Raw genomic sequence first — 7607 nt, 5'->3', positions numbered from 1 at the left:
AGGGGTGGGAGCCATCCCAGGCGCCTGTCTCCCAGGGCCGCTGGCGCCAGCCCCAACTCCCGCAAGCCTGGGGACACCCCGAGTGCCCCCGTCACCCATCTGTATGTGAGAGGCTGCCCCCCCTTTGCTGAGCCCTTGCCTAGACATCCCTCACCCCAGAGGGCAGCGCCCCGTGGCCTGTAACTCTGGGGCCTGGCTTCTGCTGGCGGCGGAGCTCTGCTCCTTCCCGTTCGGATCTTCCTGGACAGGGGAGACGTCTCCGGGCAGCGGCTCCCAGCACCCTGTCCGGCCCCAGAAGCCAAGGTGTGGCTCTGGGGCCCTTTGGTATCCTCCCTGTGTCCAGCCCTCCTCCTGCACCCTCCGGCCTGGGAGGGCACTGTCCCATGAAGGGGGCATGGAAAAAGGTGTATGGCTGGAGAGCTGGGGACACCCCGCCCCCGTTGTGCTGGCCCTGGGGGCTGGGGCTCTGCTTGAAACCACAACAGGGCACCCCAGGTGTGGAGAGGAGCTGACCCGGAGCTGACCCCAGGCCGGCACCCTGGGCAGGCGGGCCCCTGGGGCGGCCCTGGCTGCCGGCCCGTCTCTCGCACCCTGTCTGACCCGAGTGCTCCGTGAAGTGGGCTCAGGCCCGAGGCAGGAACGAACTTGGGAAACACCTGATGGAGCTTCGGCACCAGAGGATGGGCCCCACAGGCAGACGGCACGCAAGACCACGGGCCCCACACCCCACCCCCGCCCAGGCACCAGAGCCCACGGCCCAGCCTCCCTCCCTCCGGGCCTGCACCTCACCGCTGCTCCCACCAGGCCCGGAGCACGTGTGAGCACCGCGGGGCTCTGGGCACCACCCCTCACTCTGCCCTGTCAGTGAGGCAGAGCTGATGGGGATGCCCGGCCGCGTTCACCTGTGGGGCTGGCCTGGGGTGCAGTCAGCCACAGGCTGGCGTGTTTCGGGGTGGCCAGGAAGTCCAGGCGCTAGTCCTCCCACCGCCCCTGCTCTGGCCCCCCCCCCCCGAGTTGAGCTGCAGGAGGTCCCTGGGCCCCTAGGTCAGCCGGGCGGCGTAAGTCAGGAGAGGACGTGCTGCCGGAGCTCAGGCTGCGCGGCCCGGCACTGCCCTCCACCACAGCCTGCTTTATCATCACCCACGGGACAGCTGGGGACGCCGCACTCAGTGACTCTCCCCAGAGCGGCACAGAGGCCCCATGTGGCCCAGTAGGCACCGCAGTGGCCCTCTCTACAGGGCCGCCCCAGGACAGGCCCACCCACCAGGTGACACCCTGGTGTGCTGAACACGCCATCCCAGTGCCAAGGGGATGCAGGTGATCGGACGTGGACGGCAAATCCAACCACATGACTTCATGGGGAAGAACCATGGTGGGGACAGGCCCCTGACCCCTGGGTCTCCTGTCTTGCCTCTGAGGGCTGGGGGCTGCAGATCCCCCCAGTGTCCACAAAGAAGCGGCCCTCGAGACCCCTCGCAGGCCCCCTGTCCCCTGTAGGCTCGGGTGGTTGGGACACCCCAGCCTGAGCCCAGAGAGGCTGCAGGGGCTCCCCCACCTCTGGTCTCCACAGCCTGCACGGCCCACTGAGAGCCAGAGGCCCGAAAGTCCACCTGCGGTACAATCTGAGGGGATCTGACCCAGTGCAGGGACCCCCTTCACCCCCTCGCTCAGCCCAGGTTGAAAGGAGGCTCTTGGGTGCAAAGAACCTGGACCAGCACAGCCAGACTTTTGTTGAATCAATGAGTGAACAAGGGGCCGCTGGGGAGCCGGCCGGGGCCCTCCAGCAAGGAGGGAGGGGCTCCAGAGGAGGGGTGTCTTGCGGGGGAGCCCACACACCAGGAGGCTCTCATTCTCACATGCCCAGGGCATGCCTCTCACATGCGGGGTGAGGAGAGACGTGTGGGTCTGGGGACACGGGTGTGTGGGTATGGCACGTGGGATGCAGGGCGAGGGGCCCGGGATGTGGGTGGGCATGGGGTGCAGGCACTGGGAGAGGGTGGGGGCTGAGGCTCCACAGAAATACCATGGTGAAGACTGCACACCTTCGCTAAAATAGCTCTGTGTACAAGGTCCCTCATCTATGCCAAGGTTTCCAGAGAAGCACGCCACGCACTGGAGGCCGCGGGGCCTGGTCCTTGGCGTCACGGGGTGCACAGGCCGCCGCCCGGCCCGTTGCCGAGGGGCACGACGGAGGCGCCCTGCAGGACGGCGGCGCAGAACGAGCAGCAGCGTTTGCAGGGACCGGCGGGCGGCAGCGAGCCACGGCACACTAGGCACGGCGCTGGGAGGGCCCTTGGCAGCCCTGGGGGAGAGGGAGAGAGAGAAGGGCCCTGAGACGGTGCCCACCCGCCCAGAAACCACGTCCATGGCCCCAGACCGCGCCCACCTGCCCCAGACCACGACCACTGAGGCCACCCACCAGCCCACAGACTGCATCCATCAGTGCATGAAATCATGTCCACCACCCCAGACCAGGCCCACTGGTACCAAAAACCATGCCTGCTGCCCCAAGACCTCGTTCTGGCCACGTTCACTGGTCCCTGAGATGGTGCTCCCTCCAGCACGCCCACCTCGGGCTCGCCCACCCTGCGGCGGCCCTCCCCGCTGCAAGGCGTGCACCTGGCTGGCAGTTCCGTCCCAGCTGGCTCCCAAGCCCACCTGCTCCCACACAGAAGCCACCCGGCTTTCCCCAGCTCTCAGAAAAGCCCAGACCTCCACTCAAAGCCGAGCGTTGAGGTCCCCTTGGCCCTGCTTATCTTTCTCCACCCCCAAGGGGGCGCAATCCCAGTCAGGGGGAATGAGCACGCCCCGGGCAGTGGGCCTGGGCCCCGGGCAGTGCCCAGCCAGCAATGGCTCAGCCCAGGAATGCCACGGGCAGAGCCACCCGCTGCCAGTGCTCTGGGCTGAGTCACTCCTGCCCGGGGTCCGGGAGGGTCTGGGTGGGGTGGGCAGGAGTGGGGGCCACCCGGCGCCTATGCAAAGCAGCCCACAGCTTCCTGGACCCTTGAGCGGAGGCTGAGCCGGAGCCCAGGAGTGGGGCCTTCCCCGGGTCCTGGGGCCAGCCTGACCCGCAGGACATGCCAGGGCCTGCGTGGCATATGAGGGTGTGGGAGACCGGAGGCCTGGGCACAGGGTGGGGAGGCCAAATCTTCAGGGGCGAGCAGGCTCTGTCGCCACGGGGGCAGCTCTGCCGGCAGTGCTTTGCCCACCAATGCACCCCAGGCCTAAACGGGCCTAGCGTACGGCTGGACGGGGACAGAGCCCTGGGCCCGCTCCAAGCTGAGGAAGGGCCAGGCCCCTGCAGCAGAGGGGCGGCATGAGGCAGGCAGGAGGGGCTGAGCCATCCGTTTAGGGGCTGGCGTGAGGGGCTGAGAAGCAGGAGAGCCATGCCTCGTGGGGGTGAAGGAGGAGGGGGTGAGGCCTAAGGGGCACCGGGGACGGGGGACATCACCGAAGCGGACGGGGTGTCCACGCAGGAGTGGGTGCTCTGGGATCCAGACCAGCCCTTCTGGGGAAAAGCACAGAACACGAAAAACGTCTCAGAAGCAACAAAAGCTGGCAAAAGCAAGGGGTGATCAGGTCGCGGCTGCGGGGAAGCCCTCCCTTCAGAGGCTCTGCGGACCAGCACCCCTCGAGGCTCGAGTTGCCAAGGCTAGGGGTGCGGGGGCAGAAGACCACCCCCAAGAGGGGTGAGAGACACCCCACCCCTCAAAGAAGCAGCAAGCCCGAAAGGTGACAGCCCGGGTGCACGGGTGAGGCCAGAACACACCTTCCCTGCCCCAGGGAGCGCCAGGCGTGCTCCTGGCGCTGAGCTCTGTGGGTGGAGACCCCAGAGAAGCTGGAGCCCCGAGCTAGTCCCCAACAGGTCTGAGTGGCGGCTTCTCACCCCTGGGCTGCGGGCACGGCGGGGAGGGCACAAAGCATCAAGCTATGAATTCAGAGCGACGCGGGCAGCGCTCCTCGGGAGGCGGGGCATGAGGGGCCCGGGGCAAACACCACCCTCCGAGGGGCTCCCCTGCATTCTGGAAGGAGTGCAAAGAATCCCCACAACTAACGTTTGAAAGAAACTGATCCATCTCTAGTAAAATGTGAGAGTGCCGGCCGCAACCGCAGCACAGACATGACCAAAGACTTCACCTGTTAGAATTATCAGACACAGAATATAAGTTAACTGTGTGATGTCATACAACTTAGAGGTTTTAGGCAAAGGAAAGGAACTACAAAGAATAACCAACTTTATTGAAAAGTAGAGTTTCTAAAAAATGAAACGATAATAACTAAAGTTAAAGTTTCAATGGATGGGATTCATAAGGCTCTAGACACTGTTAAGGACAGAATGAACCGGAAGACAAATGAGGAGACTGTGCCGATGGCAGCACAGGAAACCAGACGTTGAACGGGAGTGATATGGGCTGAGGGGCAGCGAAGGTGTGAGCAACGTCACACCTGAGCTCCAAAGGCCAGGACAGAGAGGATGGGGTGGAGGCAGTACATAAAGTGAGAGGCTGGAAGTTTCTCATAAACGATTAATGACATGAGTGGGAGAGTAAAGATGTCCAAAGGTTCCCAGTTTGAATAAATAAAATCCCACGCCCAGACCTGTCTTACTAAAACGTCGTAAATGGCGCCTGCAGTTAAGACAGCTCACTTTTGGAAAGCCGCGGACTCAGCTGAGCATCTCTGAGCGCAGCAGTGAAAGCCGAGACAGCAGACTGGGCTGACTGAAGTCAGAGAGTGGTCATCGCATGGCCGAGGGCAGGGTGCGCAGGGGCACGGGGAACTTTCTGTGGAGAAATGTCCCCTCTCTCCTTCCGGGTGGTGGTCGTGAAGGCAAACACGTCGCACCGTGTCTGCTGGAGACCTGTCCTTACCATTTGTAAGTTGCACCTTAAGAACATTGTGTCAAAAGAGACATTATTTCCTGTGGCGTTAAAAACCACCAAATAACCAGAAAACAACCTAATGAGGGACGTACCAGACCCCTACCCTGAAAAGCCACAAGCCACAGCCCCGAGAAAATCGAGACGCCCTAATTAAGTAGAGTAGATCGTGCTTTTGATTTGAAAGACAATATAAAGAGATGTCAGTTCTCCCCTCTGCAGATTCAAGGCGAATCCAATCAGAATCCTGGCAGTTTTTCCTCCCCTCCCCCTCCCTCCCTCCCTCCCTCCCTTCTCTCTCTCTGTCTGTCTGTCTGTCTGTCTCTTTTTTGCTTTCTCTTGAGGTGGACAGGCTGATCCTGACATACGTATGGAAATGCAAAGGGCTGAGAACAGCCTCTGGTGCAGAGTGTGCTTCCCGTGCTGCTGGCTGGGCCGGGCCAGGTGACCTGCCCTCCCCTGCACGCGGTGCAGTGAAGGCGGCAAGTGCTGGCGTGCGGCCCGGCCAGGTGACCTGCCCTCCCCTGCACGCGGTGCGGTGAAGGCGGCAAGCGCTGGCGTGCGGCCCAGCTGGCAAGAGGCAAACTCGCCCTGGGCAGCTGCGGGCTCGCGGCTGAGGAGCTGCGGTTCCGGCCTGAACACAGCCGGTAGCCTGGAAGCAAGCGCAGCTAGTCCCGTGGGACCCTCAGGGCCACAGCCGCGTGACCATCACGCATTGCTTCACTCCGAGATGAGCGCCACGCGCGGTCACCGCAGCACAGACCCACTCAGGCGCGCACGGGGCTCCTGAAACTGAGAGAGACCCTAATAGGTGGTGTTGGCTTGGGAAGCGGGGGGGGGGGGGCGCGAAGAGCGGCCACAGGAGGTTGACCCTCTCGCCCTCTCCCACGGGCACCAAGACCGAGGCAGACGTCAACCACAGCGACACCGCACACGGCAGGGAGACTGGCCAGAGGGTCACGCGTGCCCAGCGTGGCGCAGCCAGGCGCCCTCCTGGAGGGACCCTCGAAAGCCGGCGTGCACCCTGAGCGGACCCGGACATCGTCTGCAGTGGCTTCGGGAGTAACCTTGGTTCCTATGAGCAAGAAGCACCTAAGCCGGCCGAGTCACCGCCCTGGACCCGCACGGGCCCCAGGAGAGGACAGCCCCGGACCAGCTGTGTTCCTGTCCCTCCCTGTGACTGGCCGGGCGTGGGGACATTAGGACCTGAGTGTGGGAAGGCGGCCCTCCGGGAGGAGGTGGAGAAACCCTGAGCCCGCAGAGCCTCGATGTGGACCAGGTTCTCATCTCAATCCAGCAACAGACAAAATTGAGACGCTTACAGGAAGCAAGGCCTCCAGGGGCTCAGCCTCTGACCAGGCTGCCGGCGGCTGCCTTGCCCTCTGCCAGGCGCTCGGAAGGGGCTGACAGTTGCCCTCGGCTGGACAGGAGGCTCCTGGGGAGGCTGTGGGTCTGGTCCCAGAGTCCCAGCGCTGGTGGAGAGAAGGACATATCTTGAAGACGAACGTGGGAGTGGATTTTGGTGCACAGAGTTGGCGGGACGGAAGCACAGCTTTTGGGGAGAAGGGTTACGTTAGCAGAAGGACCGCCAGCCTGGGCCAAGAGAGGCAGCACCCGTTTGCGCTGTGAGGACCTGAGAGCCCCGCTTCCTAAGGCCACAAGCCGCGGAGGAAACGGCCAGCCTCCAAGGGGCACGTGTCCCCCACATTCTCCTTCGTATACGGCCGAGGAGGACGACGAGAAAAGGGCCTCTCGGGGCAGAGCCAAGACTCGCTGAAAATGGATTAAGGAGCATAGTCATGGCACAGAGCTTTCCCCCAGGAAGGGCGCAGTGTTTGCCGGGGGGATCCAGGGTGCTGTGGACCAGCTACCCTGTGCTGCGTCCATGTGGCGTGCGTGCATGTGTGCGCATGTGTGTGTGTCCGTGCACGCGTGCTCAAGAGCACGCATGCACGCAGGTACCTCGTGTTGGGAGAGACAGCCCTTGGTCTCTCGTGCCCTCCTACGTGTCCTTCGAGGGGCGCTCCGTACATGCAAGGCCCTGACCACCCTTCACTTGGGCCACGTCTCAGGGTGAGGTAATGTCTCCCTCCAGGACAAAGAGCTTCCTGAAAAGGCAGCAAGTGCCCCAAGCTCACTGCTCCCCCCGCGACACGGGCCCGCTGTGCGTGCGCCGTCCGCCTGGGCCACAGTGCGTCCCAGATCAGCTGGCGCTCACGAAGTCCTTCATCTCTGACCCAGGAGTCGCGTGTCTTCTGGCAACATCCACGCAACAGCCTCAGCTAAGCTCACAGCCAACAGCTTGTAAGGAGGGGAAAGCAAAGCCAGTCCTGGCAGTTTGGCAGTAAGGATGCCTCTGGGACTTACAGTGCTGAGGCCAGGGCCCCAGAGAACGTGGCTGAGGTCTGTGCCGCTGGGGGACCTGATGACGGTTGTCTTAAACAAATGCATGTGAGACAAATCAAACGGGTTTGGTGCCCACCTCTCCTGGTCAGGTCAGAGTGGCCTGTGGAAACTGGCCGGAGGCTCAGATGATGCAGGGTGGCTGTGTATCACTGGGAGAGAAGGCCTTCCTTGGGTCTCCCAAGCACCCTACATACTTTGTGGGGTGTGCCAAGAATGCAAGACCCCGATCACCCATTCACCTTTCTCAGCATCGTGCCTGCAGTGAGCAGTCCTGGGGGATGAGGTGCTAGTTCCCTCCAGGACAAGAGCAGGCTTGCTTAC

Source organism: Lagenorhynchus albirostris, chromosome 11 (genome assembly GCF_949774975.1).
Source record: "Lagenorhynchus albirostris chromosome 11, mLagAlb1.1, whole genome shotgun sequence".
Lineage (NCBI taxonomy): Eukaryota > Metazoa > Chordata > Mammalia > Artiodactyla > Delphinidae > Lagenorhynchus > Lagenorhynchus albirostris.
Note: the sequence above shows the minus strand (reverse complement) of the source record.